Genomic DNA, 14958 nt, shown 5'->3' with positions numbered 1-14958 from the left:
TGGCTCACTGCAACCTCCACCTCCCAGGTTCAAGTGATTCTCATGTCTCAGCCTCCCGGGTAGCTGGAATTACATGTGTGCCCACCTCGGCTTCCCAAAGTGCTGGGATTACAGGTGTCAACCACCACACTGCCCAGCCTTGATTCTCTTTAAAGGGATTCATTACCATTAATTGAAGTATTTTGTATTTAAAAGAGGGTTTAAATTAAACCAAAGGCCCTGAGCTGATACCTCACTTCAGTATTGTGATCCAATTTAACCACCTTTTGAGGAAAGGGAAATGGAGAAGATACTGGGATTGGTATAAGGTCTAGCGCCAATGAAAATAATAAGATGTAGCAACACTACTTCCTGATTTGGATAAAGAAGAGCTGGAGTAAAGAGAGCTGTTTTATTTCAGCTCCAGAGAGAAAACCCTAGTGTGTATTACAGGAGAGAGCCGGAGGGAGTGGGAAGAACCTTCTGGCTGCTGCTCAGATGTGTGCTGGAACTACAAAGTAGGGTTTTCCTTTGATGAACTCAGACTGGTTAGAAAGGTGAAGAGTTCACTTGTAAATGAGACTTGGTATTGCGAGCCAGGAGCAAAGAGAAGGAGCTCTAGTGTTCTTGAAGTTATCTTCAAGCCTCCAGTGATGTGTAGGGGTCTGAGGTTCCCACTCTGGGCTGTGGATCAGGGTTAGTTAAAAGGCATGTTTTAGTGAAAGAGCAAGAGCATAAAGAAAACTTACCAACATACATGTTAGAGTATATTAACTTTAGAGTTGCTTTATAAATAGTGGTTGAATAGATGCTTCATCAAAATTGGATGCATGTATGAAATATATATTTGAATGTGCATTTGAATATATATACATATATCTATATCCATTTAATTGCATTGTCAAAGCAGATGGACTTAACAAAGAGCTATCATTGTAATCTTATGTCCTAAACAAGAGGTGAGCTGTCATGTCTGTGATAGATTACCACTGCCTGGTAATAGACTATTTAAGTTACAGGATTATTTGCAAAGACAAAGAAAATCTAGCTCCAGTGCTATAACTGAACACTCAAAATGAAGAAGTAGAAGTCTAGGTAGTGATGATCCATAAGTGAAAAGAACTGATCTCTGTTCTCTTGCTATTTAGAAGCCACTGTTGTCATTCAAACAGCTCTCAAGCTCCATCAGTTCACACATATCATATGCTTAGGGCTGGTCACGATTCTGCCAACATTGCAACCTCTGTACCTACCTTTCTATCTTTTTTTGAGATTCCTATTCTCCCTTTGTTCTCTATCACATTTGTCATAGAGTATAAAGAAAATAGAATTTTCACAACTGTTTGGTTAGGTCTTAGATAAATCGGCTGGGCTTTTTTCCCCCCATGGATGATTGACAATTCTGATTTAATACAAAATAAAGGGAGTGCTGAAGACCAAAGTCTATGGTCTTCACTGCATCTCAATTCCCAACGATTCTTATCACATGCTAACTTCTACAGTTTTAGTTTTAGAAGTTTTAGTGTTCTGGGACAGGATGTTTTCATTCTAAATACATTCCCTGCACCATAAAACCCAGCAACAACAGCGTAAGTACTCAAGCTAAAATGTGTGAATAATAACCTAACCAAATCAGTAATTTAAGACCAGTGTGGATGTGTGAAGTTGCATGTGTTCCTGATGACTTTGTTATTCTGTTTCTACTGGTTTTGTTTTTTTGTTTCCAAGTCTAGTGAAATGCTTTTGCAATATAGAGGCATCAAAGGCATGATGAGTGAGCTGGTGATGCTGATAAGCAGAAAGATCAAAGCAAGCAGCGCTACAGAGGGATTGGGAACATTACCACGGCAGAGGTTCAGTGATAAAATCAATCTAACAGGGTAGAACCTTGGTTTTTGGAATAAGGCTGGCCTATAAGGTCTGAGGGGGATTAGCAGAAAGAAGAGATTCATGCTGAATCTTGTGATGGCTTGAACTAGGAATTAAAAAATTCCCCTGGTCAAGGAAATGTTGTAGGACTTTCTCCTTAGTTCAGCTAAAAGCTGGGTTCTTGTCACATGGCCATGAGAGACTGGTTCTCAGACACTTTGAAGGGTGAGAAAAATGGAATTTATTGGGTGAAAAGAAAAAAAAAAAAAAGGGAAACAGGGACTCTCAGCAAAGCGGGTGTCCTGCTAGCTGGTTTCCACCTGACAGATTGAATCCCAGTTTCCATCCCCAACAGGAGAGGCCAGGCTCCTCCCCCCGGCAAAGGGTGTGAACTTCTGTGGCTCCATCCTGTTCTCCCGGTGTACAGGCTGGTCGGAATTTCTCTAGGGACCGCTTTAGACTTGGCTGTCTCAGAAAGAATGGGCTTCAGAGCCTAGGAGTAGCCTAAGCCAAGCCTAAGCAAACCAAGGAGAGAGACCCCAAGAGAAACTAACCCTAATGATGCCTTGATCTTGGACAATCTATCCTCCAGAATAGTGAGTAAATAAATACATTTCTGTTGTTTAAGCCACCCAGTCTGTGGTATTTTGTTATCATAGCTCTAGGAAAACTGAGGCTTCTAATGATGAACAAGTGACCCCATTCATGGAAAGGTTTGGGATGTCAGAGCCGGAACCAGGCAGATCCTGATTGTGCCACAAAAGAGAATGTGGGGGATGAGACTATTTCTAGGCAACATTTCAGATTCAGAGCAATCATTGCATTTTGAGATTTTTGGGTAAGGTCACTGTGTCAGGAGGTCCCCAAGACCACTCTCAGGTTTGTTGATTTGCTGGGAAGACTCATAGAACTTAGCATACAATTGTACTCACAGCTAAGATTTATTTTGGTGAAAGGATAAGAAGCAGCATCAGTGCAAAGAAAAGATGCATGGAGTGAGGGCTGTAGGGGGCCAGGCATCAGTGGCCGAGAGTCCTCTTCCAGTACAGTCTTACAGGTCATACTTAATTTCTCCAGCACTGAATTGTGACAATGCACGTAAAGCATTGTCTGTCAGGGAAGCTCACCAGAGACTCGGTGATCTTTTTACAGGGGATTGGTCATGGGTAGCTGAGAACATACCAAAATTCCAGGCTCCCAGAAGGAAAGGAGGTGTTCAACATATACCACATTGTTTGTACAAACTATTTATATTTAGGCACAGTGAGCCACTCTGATCAGGTAGGGGATGGTGGGAACCTTCCTGAAATCCAAGTTCCTAGACAGACACTACGTAAGGGCTAACTTTGTAAGTGGGTCTTCCTAAGGAGAGCAGTCTCAGAGCTGCTATATTAAACTCTTCTGCACAGTCGCCTAAGTGATAATTCTGTCAAAGCCTGGCATGGCTGCCTCTTGTGTACAGCGAGAGTCTGGCAGAGGTGGGGGAGTCTTATTTTGGGTGTTTGCGAAAAAGGCATGGAGATAATTTCTGCCTCAGGCTCCCTGATAAATGAGAACCCCAGGGATTCTGAGTATGGTGGCCCCAGATTACATGTCTTCCTGGAGTACTAGGCTATGCTGTTCTGTTCAATGTCACTGATTATCCTCCAGAAAGATTGTCTACTACGGATCACATTCTTACAAGCTATAGAGGAGAGTTTTCCAACTTCATTGGGGTGAGGACCATTGAGTTTCCCCATCACTCCCCACTCCACACACTCCCATCTTCGCTCTTTTTTTTTTTTTTCTTTTGAGACAAGGTCTGACTCTGTCACCCAGGCTGGAGTGCAGTAGTATGATCTTGGCTCACTGCAGCCTCAGCCTCTCAGGCTCAAGCAATCCTCCCACCTCAGCCTCCCAAGTAGCTGGGACTACAGGTGTGCACCACCATACCTGGCTAATTTTTGTATTTTTTGTAGAGATGGGTTTTGCCATGCTGCCCAGGCTGGTCTTGAACTCCTGAGCTCAAGTGATTCACCCACTTCAGCCTCCCAAAGTGTTGGGATTACAGGCGTGAGCCATTGCACCTGACCATCTTTGCTCTTGAGTTCTTAAAGGCAGGATCCATGTCAGATTCATTCTCAAAATCTCTAAGGGTTCTAGAATGTGACTTGCAAATAGTAAACACTTACTGAATCACATAGAGGCATTGTCATGTATCAACCACAGGGTCTCCCTCAGAGACACTGGTAGACTTAAAACCTTGTGCCTAAAGACCCGGATCTTCTTACCAATTTAAGACTGTGAAGGAGAGAAAACTCCCAGCAGAGTCTGAAATTAAAATGTAAGCAAGTGAAGCTAAAAATAAACAGCAACGTGGGATTCCTCAATTCCGACAGGCTGTGACAGCACCAAGTGTCATGCAGCTCTGAGTGGTGAAGAAGAGGAATAAATTTAGAAGGCTTAATGAGGGGGGATTCTATAACTGCTTGAAAAGCCTAAGCCACCAAATGGAATGAAATTTTCCTAGACAGGAGTGCGATATTCCCTGCCTCCACCCCTGACACCTCTGGGCAATGTGACACATTTTCTAACCTCCTGAATACAATCAGGTCACCCATCCTGGAGAGAGTGGAGTCTAGTGAGAAGGAAGCACAGTCTCTGACCCTAAACCCAGAGTGGCTGCTGGGAATGCCCCATCCCCAGGAGTTCTTTTTATGGTACATAGAGTCATCATCACAGGGTATTAGCAATGGAATCAGCCTTTGAGTCATTAATGGTTTTCAGAATCTTTGAGCTGCAAAGACTTCACAAAATGTTATGCAGAAGGGCAAGATAGAAGGATGAAAAGTAGAACTGCTGTGATTGAAGTGGAGGCAGCAGATTGGCTTCCCATCCCTCTACCTTCCCTACCTTATATCTGTGGAACCCCTGGGTTCCTGAAGAGCAGGACCGCTGTGTGGCATTGTGCAGTTTCTGCACACAGACAGTGTGTACATTTGCCTCAGAGCACAGCTTGAAAAAATTGATATAATTTAATCTTCTTACTTATAAGTAAGGAAATTCAGGCCTGAGGTGAAGCGACTTGCACAATGTCAGTAAGTATCAGAGGTGGGATTTGGACGTAGGACTAGTGACTCCCAATTCATTGCTATTTTAGAGGCTTCTTGATATCTAGGGTCTCACTAGCCCATCCATGCAAAAACAGCCTTAGAGCAGGAATCATGGGTCAGGGTGGAACGTCCACCTTGCTTCAGAGAAGAAACAAAAGAGAAAACATCTTCATGGTCCAGCTGTCCTTTCAGAGGTACCAGCTTGGGTGCACAACCAGGTAATCACCAGCCTGTCCTTTACGCATTGGTAGTGAGTAAAAAGCTGAGAAACTCTCCCACTCCCAGGGCTCTGGCTTTCCAATAAAGGTTAACAGTGATAAAAGACTACCCGCGTGACGTGAACTATGACGTGAACTTTGACCGTGACTACAACTTTGTCCGTGACTATGATTAGGACTATCACCCCCAGCAACTGCCAAGTACCTATTAGAGATTCTTGTTGCATTACCCACCAAAATGTAGGATCCAAGAGAGCAAGGCCTTTGCCAGTTTTGCTCTTCATACATAGTTGGTGCTGAATAAATATTGGGGATTGTTTTAGGCTATATTATATTCCCCTAAATTCGTATGTTGAAGTCTTAACCCCCAGTGCCTCAGAATATGGCTGTATTTGGAGTTAAGGCCTTTGAAGGGATAATTAAAGTGAAATGAAGTAATATGAGTGGTCCCTAATGCAGTGTGACTCGTATCCTTATAAGAAAAGATTAGCACACAGCCACAGAGGTAAGACCTTGGAAAGACAAAGAGAAGAGGGCCATCTGCAAGCCAAGGAGAGAGACCCCAGGAGAAACTAACCCTGCTGACGCCTTGATCTTGGACAATCTATCCTCCAGAATTGTGAGGAAATAAATACATTTCTGTTGTTTAAGCCACAGAGTCTGTGGTATTTTGTTATCGTAGCCCTAGGAAAACTAACACAGGGATTAAACAAAGCATCCCTAGCTAGATGTGCTATTTCTGAGTTTGGAGCTCTACCCACTATTTGAAATGACACATGTGATATTCCTGTACAAGGATTGATGACGGATAGGGATAAAGACATACTCATTCAAATGATTTTCAGTGGTCACTGATTCAAGGTTACCTTTAAGTCATGAGAACTTATTCTGTTTTGTCGGACAAAATTCGAACGGGCTGTGATCTATAATCACATCTTTCTGCCTAGTCCCCAAGCTTTTGTTGTTAAAATGTTTGGAAGGTTTTTGGTCTCCTTATTTTAATTTTTACAAAGCAGATGAAGAAGTGAGAAGTGTAGGTAATAACAAAACTATAAAACTGATTAACACCTCGGATTATAAGGAGAAGGGGTTGACAGAATGTCTCTTTTAAGAAAACCTGTGAATATTAAGGGTTTCACTGCTGTCAGTATTTTCCTAGAAGAAGCGGGTCCTTCCTTCTGTATCCAACCCCCAAAATAAAAAGTAGCCTTAATGTGTTCATAAATTACAAAAAGAGAGTTATATCGGAAACCACACTCTTGGCAAACCACCTTGGGGAGATAATTAGGGATATTGTTACTATTTGTTTCTGGCTGGCATTTTGCTTGAACAAATGAGCCTTCTGTTAAGGCTGAAGGAGGGGATGGGGGCAGGGGCACTGGCAGTGAAAAATCTATCATAAGATATAGACTCTCCAAGAGCATTTAAACTTCAGACATCGTGAATCTCCTTGGGATACTTAAAGCTTCCCCAAAGCCGCCATGTGGCTGTGGAGTCAAGAAGATCTGACTATATGACCTAGAACAGGTCACTTGACCTTCCTGAGCCTCAATTTCCCCATCCCAAAACACATGTAATGTAATTTATACCTCAGAGAATTTTTTTGGGAGAAATAGATGAGTTTGGTACAGGAAGTTACGAACTTATAAAAGCGAGTGGTTTTATGGCTGTGAAGTAGACTTCGGTCAGTTCTTAAATATTTCCAGGGGTGTGGAATTTGCTAGATTCACCTTTCCTTTGGCTCAGGAGAAAAAAAAAAACAGTAAAGTGGGAGTGAGATGACTTTAATTCTAGGTTCAGGTCTGTTATTTACTAGTCACATGTCCTTTGACAAGTCACTTAATTTATCTGAGCCTCAGTTGGTTCAATTAAACAAACCCAGGGTTGCAGGGTGGCATGCTCTCATAATTGCTGCGAGGATGAAATGAGAGAATGTAAAAGGGGTGCATTGTAACCTGTAAAGTGTTATGCCAATTTATGGTAATATTATTGCCCTTGGAGCTGTGCAGAACAAGCCTAAGCACAGTTATTTTCAAGTCTGTCTGAATTTGGATCTAGGAAGACGAGTGTCCCCCTTTTGTCCTGGACAAATGTGAATGTTAATGATCCCCACGTGTTTTCTATGAAAACCAGTGTCCCATGACAGGTTGGAAGACATTCCTGGGGGAAAAGACTTTCTGGCCAAATAACTTTGGCAAACACACTGTACTCTTTGCCCCCTTAGAGACTGACAAGGCTTAGAGTGTATTAAAAGGTTGTGTATTGATGAAATCCATGTTCCTTAAATGTATTTGTCCTCAGAACCTTCTTCATAAAATACTGGTTCGCTTCTTGCAGAACAGGATTGTGGAAATGCTGCCAACTTCTGAGATATCTGACGAGGCTTTGCAGTGTCCCAAGTATCCTCTTCTCCTGGCTAGATATTATCCATTCCTATAACTATGTGCTCCCTGGTCTTGAGTCCTTTTTACCATCTTGATCATTCTTTTTCACATGTCCCATGCATCTCTATTTGCCTTTGTCTGCCCTGTCCTCGAGCATGATTTCTAGGTGTGGCCCAATGATTAGACTAGACAAGGATAGACTCTTTAGGACTCTTGGTTTTCTGTAGGAAAAGGGGTTTAGAAGTGGGAGAGGGTCATACATGTCACTTTTGGTCTCTCTTTCCCTGTTCTCAACAGACAGAACTCCCCCAAATCTCACGGCCCCGTGAGTGTGAGATTGCCCATCTTCAAACTTCAGGAGAATTTACTGGGCACAGAAGCAACAGTGTCTGGAAAAGAACGGCCCCTAGAGGGCAATATGGTCACAAGAAAAGACGCTTGGTCTCCCAGGATTTTTCTGGGTGCTAAACCTATACAGATGCTACTCTGAGGAAGTGCTGTACTCTTTCAGTGTATTTTTGTATTTACCAAATGTCTTAGGAAATAGTCAAAATGTCAACTGGAGCATAAAAGGCAAACACCGAGGAAAGGTGGGAGTCCCGGAGGAAGGAATCAGGCATCGTCTCAAAGAAGAAAGGCCCTGAAGTCAGTCACTTGCCTGGGGCAGTGCTTGTGGCTATTGTGTCTTCCTTGCTACTACAATTCTGCTTCTGGTTTAGGGCTTTGGTCATTGGGAAAGATATTCATATTTATTCTAAGTGGAGCAAACTTCCTTAAGAGTGCCGCATACACTAATGTTCCTGGGCATTAGCATTTGATTAGAATTTTAATGAAAAGGGAAGGTTGACATTTTATTTAAATCAGTAATAAACTGTTCTATGTCACAATATAATCAATATGAACAATTATTGTAATGGTTTAGAGCAAAGGTTTGGCCAGGGTTGAGTCACAATCTGGCATATGCTGCTTCCCAGCAGGGTGAACCTGGCCGTGCGATTTGAGCTTCTTTAACTTCACAGAGAGCTGTTTCTTCAACTCTGTATGAGGAACCACTGTCTGCCTTAAAGGCTGATTGTGAGGATTAAATATAATGTCAAATGTAAAACATCTTGCAGAACAGTGGTTCTCAAAGTGTAGTCACTGGACCAGCTGCATCAGCATCAGCATCACCTGGTAACACCTTAGAAATGCAAATTCTTACAATAGGAGGGGGAGAAAAAAATGCAAATTCTCAGGTCCTACACCAGATCTACTAAATCAGTAACTCTGGGGGGTTGGGCTTAGCAATCTGTGTGTGTGTGTGTGTGTGTGTGTGTGTGTGTGTGTGTGTGTATGTGTGTGTGACGGAGTCTCGCTCTGTCGCCCAGATTGCAGTGCAGTGGCACAATCTCAGCTCATTGCAACCTCCACCTCCCAGATTCAAGCGATTCTTGTGCCTCAGCCTCCCGAGTAGCTCGGATTATAGGCACACACCACCATGCCTGACTAATTTTTTGTATTTTTAGCGTACACGGGGTTTTGCCATGGTGCCCAGGCTGGTCTCAAACTCCTAACCTCAGGCAATCCACCTTTCTTGGCCTCCCAGAGTGCTAGGATTGCAGGCATGAGCCACTGCACCTGGCCAGCAATCTGTGTTTTAATAAACCCTCCAAGTGACTCTGAGGCATGCTAAAGTTTGAGAAATGCTGTTGTATAGTCATTGGCTTATAGATGCTAAATAATAATATTTGTTGTTATCGTTATTGTTATGAATTGTTACTGAGAGTCCAAAATACACAGTCTCTACTTCTTAGAGGCCTAGAGTCTTGTTGGAGGACCAAGATGTTGAATGTGAGATAGTCAAATAATCACGGTCATTATTGACAAGAAGAGAAGTAGAACTTCTGAGGAAAGGGAAATAGGGGCCTGCAGGACTAATTTGACTCATTGAAGCTTTGTGATGGAGAAGGACTGAAGGATGAGCAGCATTGTAAAGGTAGAGAGATAGTCAGGCATGGTGGCTCACGCCTGTAATATCAGCACTTTGGGAGGCTGAGGTGGATGGACTGCTTGAGCCCAGGAGTTCAAGACCAGCCTGGGCAGCATGGCAAAACCACATCTCTACAAAAACAAAACAAAACAAAAATTAGCTGGGTGTGGTGGTGTATTCCTGTAGTCCCAGTTACTTGGGATGCTAAGGTGGGTGGATCACTTGAGCCTGGGAGGTCAAGGCTACTGTGAACTGTGATAATTGCATCATCCAGCCTGGGGAAGAGAGCAAGACCCCGTCTCAAAAAAGACAGAAAGAAAGACAGAAAGAAAAGGCAGAGAGATATTAGCAGGGCATTCTGGTTGAGGGAAATAGCAAAAGCAAAAGAATTATGGCTTAGAGGGGAGAATACTCAAGAAGTACTGAGATGTCAGCTAAGTTAATGTGTCAGCTAAGTTCAACAAAAGTTTAACATTTCTGAGTATCTATTGCAGGCCAGATACTGTGTTAGTACTGAGGACATGGACATCAAAAAGGCTCAGGCAACAAATTCCTAAAGTTGCTATAATTATGGAATAGAATAGCATCATCATTATAATGTTCTTCATTTTCATCATCATAAATACCATGTATTGAGAATTCCCTATGTATCAGACACCATTCTGAGCACTTTACATAAATCTGCTCATTTAATTCTAAAAATAACTTGATCTGTATGTATTATTATTCCCCCATTCCATACGTGAAGAAACTGTGGCTTAGAGGGTTTAGATAGTCAAATGTCATGCAAGGAATTAAATGGAGGAGCTGGGAACTGAGCCTAGTTCTGCCCGATTCTAAGGGGCTTTTAAATAAGTAGTCAATTCTTCTTGAGGGCTGGAGGGTTTGCAGGGCACTGCCAAGAGGTCTCACTCCATATTGCATTGCTCCTCTCCATGTCTCAGCCCTCTGTGAAGGTAGGCGAGGCCACATGATTACTACAGGCCAAAGCAGCATGACCTGAAGGGACATGCATCACTTCTGGGATCAGGCATTGAAAAACTTGTCGACAATTTTCCAGCCCCTCTTTTGTTGCAGTATCAAAGAAGTGGGCAGATTTGTGTTCTAGATGTGCCATGACAAGATCATGGAACCTTTGCTGGCCAAAGTCCCTGAGTAAATCTGTGATGCAGGGCACCCTGGGCATTTCTGCTGGATGTGTAGTTTAAGCAAGAAATATACCAAGTGAACAGGCTGTGGTTTGGGGGTTATTTGCTACTGCCGCATAAGCCTAGTCTATGCTGACTAATACAATTTGAAAAAGGGGATGAACTTAGGTTTGTAGGTTTGTAGAGAGAGTCCTCAGTTTTGGCCTAAAGTTTTTCCAGTGTAGTTTGCAGGCAAGTTGAGCCATTGAAAGTTTCTTTGCCCAAAGTGGAAATCCCCCCCCTTTTTTTTTTCTTTCTTCTGAGGTGGCGTCTTGTCCTGTTGCCCAGGCTTGAGTGTGATGTTTTAGTCTCAGCTCACTGCAACCTCCACCTCCCAGGTTCAAGCAATTCTCCTGCCTCAGCCTCTTGAGTATCTGGGATTACAGGTACGTGCCACCACACCCAGCTAATTTTTGTATTTAGTAGAGATGGGGTTTCAGGTTTTGTCATGTTGGCAGGCTGGTCTTGAACTCCTGACGTCGGGTAATCCACTTGCCTCGGCCTCCCAAAGTGCTGGGATTACAGGCATGAGCCACTGCACCTGGCCCAAAGTGTAAATCTTTGGGTCTCTTTTAGGAACTGAGTTAAAGGTAGCCACAGGGATGCATAAATAGAATTTTTTTTTTTTTTTTTTTTTTTTTTTTTTTTTTTTTAGACAACCCTGTTTTAAGATGTGCTTTCCAGTTATCTCCCAGAAACCAAGCCGTTCCAAGATCCTGGAAAGTCCAACAATTTGAGGTTAATTCTAAAGTTTACTGGCTTCTTTAGATACATAAAATCAACACACACACAGACACCAAAACAAAAAGGAAACATTCTCTTCTCTGCTTGTGTGTCCTAATTTTTAGTCTGGGAAAATATGATTACCTTAGACATGTTCTCCTGGCTGCCCCCAGGAATATCTTCAGAGTTCAGTTCCATGAGCAGAGCTTGATCTTGAAATCTACGTCCAACCCTTTCTTCCTGCCTTTGGCAGAGGAGCCGTGACAGCGCTGCTCTCCGTGAGCCTGGCCACTGGCATGTGTGTGGTATACTTCATTTAGTTTCCCTGAAGGATATGCTGGGAGCTCTGTCGGATCTTTTAGATTCTTGGCATGCTTTGGAGCTCAGCTGAGGTGGATAGGATTTCTAAGCCTACTGAGTAATTCTTTGTTATTTATTTTTAATGTCAAATTAAAACAAGAACTACCAGGACCTCGAGGCAAACATCTTTGAACAGAACATAGCACCATGGTGGGTCTTTCCACCAGGTAGAAATTCAAGAACCAATTGCCAAGGGCAAGTGAAAGAAGGGAAGGAGGATGTATATCTCTATAAACGTTTGTATAGAGATACAAACATATGCTCATTTAGATGAGGATCTCTCACCAGGAAAATCACATTTCAACAATGAGTATATTCACAAAGAAATTCAATGTAGAACTGATAGTGGTTGTTTATTTACTTGGTTTTCATGAGGCCAAAGTTCATGGAGATCTAAAGTACTAAGAGGCAGTATGTTCTTAAATAAATATTCTACAGAAGAGTTCAAGGAGGGGCTGATCTCTTGTCCATTCTGTGTAAATTATTGGCTATAGCATTGGAAGGTCTGGGATAGCAGCGCCCAAAAAGGTATGGCATCAGTTCTTAGGCTGAGAGACCTTACACATGTCACTAACCACGAGTGGGCTTCAGTCTTCTTATCTGAGAAATGCAGATTTGGTCATTAATTCAACAAATATCTATGTGCCTTGACTATTCTAATGTTGGGGATGTAGTCGGGGAATAAGGTAAGATGGTAAGTAGGGGAACAAGTAGGGGATATAGTAGGGGTTGTGCTCACACATGAGGAAACCAATAAATGAACCAGCTAATTATTGTTGATTGGTAGTGCTATGGGGGGGGGGAAGATTGAAAAGATAGAAAATGATTGAGGGGTACAGAGGTAATTTAAGTTGGACTTGAATGGCGAGACAAGACAGCCATGTGAGGTTCTGGGACTAGAGGGAACCACATCATGAAGTCCCCAAGTCACAAATGAACTGGGAATGTGATGACCAGAAAGGAGCCAATGAGCCAGGGAGATGCAGAGGTGGGAGATGTGGAGGCAGGGACAGGCAAGCAGCAGATGACAGAGGGCCACGTAGAGCATGGGGGGCGATGTTTGGATTTTATTCTGAGTGCAATGGGAAGTCATTAGAAGGCTTTACGCAGAGGAGTGACATGATCCGATGTGTTTTTTTAAAAATTGTGGTTTGCCATAGGGTCTTGCTGGAGGCCGGAGTGCAGTGGTATAATCATGGCTGACTGCAGCTTTGAACTCCCAGGCTCAAGTGATCCTCCTGCCTTAGCCTCCCAAGTAGCTGAGACTACAGCCATGCACCATCACGTTTGGCTAATTTTTAATTTTTTTTGTAAACACAGGGTGTCGCTATGTTGCTCAGGCTAGTCTTGAACTTCTGAGCTCAAGCAATCTGCTTTCCTTAGCAAGTGCTGGGATTATAGGCATGAGTCATTGCGTCTGGCCAATGTGCATTTTAAAAAGCCTCACTCAGGCTGCTATGTCAAAGATAGATTATTGAGAAGTCAAGAGTAGGAGCAGAGAGACAAGTTAGGAAACTCTTATAGCATCTCTCAAGATTGAATCTGCATCGGGGAAGCAAAGGAATTTTAAAATGATGCATCTTAGTGTCTGGCCAAAATAACCCCCCTAAGTACATAGCTCATCCCCTAACTAAAAACTGCTAGGGATGAAGAGAGCTCACTATTCAAGCTACATATTCCATATATTGAATCAGAGGTGAATTAAAGTTATCAAAGCTCATTATTACTAACAAACAATCATAGGGTAAAGAGTGATGCTTTATTCCCTTAGGTATTGACACTAGTCATGGTTTAGCCAGGAAACAAAAATTACTTGAATATTTAATATGGAGGGCCTTTCATGGAGACAATGGGATACATAGGCAATTAAAAGGCTGTGATGCAGGCCAGGAGCAGTGGCTCACACCTGTAATCCCAGCACTTTGGGAGGCCGAGGCAGGCAGATCACTTGAGGCCAGGAGTTTGAGAGCAGCCTGGTCAACATGGCAAAACCCCATCTCTACTAAAAATACAAAAATTAGCCTAGTGTATTGGCAGGCACCTGTAATCCCAGCTACTTTGGAGGCTGAGGCATGAGAATCACTTGAACTCAGGAAGCGGAGGCTGCAGTGAGCCGAGATCACACCATTGCACTCCAGCCTGGGCTGCAGAGCGAGAGTCTGTCTCAAAAAAAAAAAAAAAAAAAAAAAAAAAAAAAAAAAAAAAGGAAAGGCTGAGATGCCAAGCAAGGGACAGTGAGGCAGCCAGAGATGGAAGTCATAGGAAGCCTCTACCACGCCAAGGCTGGGGGGACAAAGGGAGGAGAGAGTATAATTCAAGCCTGAGGGAACTGGAGTTGCCTGAGTAAGCTGGACCATGGTGGCCCTGTCTAGAGTGAACTAAGAGCATGAAGGAAATACAGTCACTGCGGGAGATGCCTGGGAAAAATATCCCAGCTTCTCCCTCTTCCTGCTTTTCAATCTCTTACCAGTGTCCCACATTGGCCAAACCTGGCAAGAAGCAAGCTGCAATGGCAGCCTGGGAAGCACAGCCTGCAGTCCTGCTAGGATACAGAACAGAGCAGATAAGGGGGAACGTGGACCCGGGGCAAACAGGCCCAGGACAGGACCTCACTCTACCTTCTGCCTCCAGATTCAAAAAGCAGGTGCTGCCACTTAGGGTTGGCAAAGAATGGATGGTGGAGGAGGCGAGATGGATTTATGAGCTGGTAGGAATTCTTAAGTATCATTTTGTTTTATATGGTGCCTGCAGCTGAGTCTATGTCAGGCATTCTTTGGCTTGCTGTTTCAAAGCTTGGCAGGTCGTAATGCCTCTGTAGCAGGGAGTTCCAGCTGACCTCTCAGCTTCACCACTGCTCAGGCTGGGGCATTTCTGGACATCCTGGATGAACTGGTGGGGCAGCCCCTACATAGGTATATTTTCAGGAAGGATCAAGGAGCTTAATGGAATAACATTGATCTTGAAGAAAGAGGGTTCCTGGTACAATGACATGGCTTTGATTGTTGGGAAGTGAGTTGGCATGCAGTTCTTGGTTTTTATGATTGAATCAGCTTCTAAGACCAGCCTCTCTGTGGTTTTGTTTTTGTGTATGTGGGGGTGTGTCCTGTGAGCTCTGACTTGATGGAGCTATTCCACTAAACTCTGTTAATACCCTTGGCTGTGAGCATATCTCTTTGG

This window comes from Rhinopithecus bieti, unplaced genomic scaffold (genome assembly GCF_001698545.2).
Source record: "Rhinopithecus bieti isolate Rb0 unplaced genomic scaffold, ASM169854v2 scaffold_5101, whole genome shotgun sequence".
NCBI classification, from domain to species: Eukaryota; Metazoa; Chordata; class Mammalia; order Primates; family Cercopithecidae; genus Rhinopithecus; species Rhinopithecus bieti.
This window is presented reverse-complemented; position numbering follows the sequence as displayed.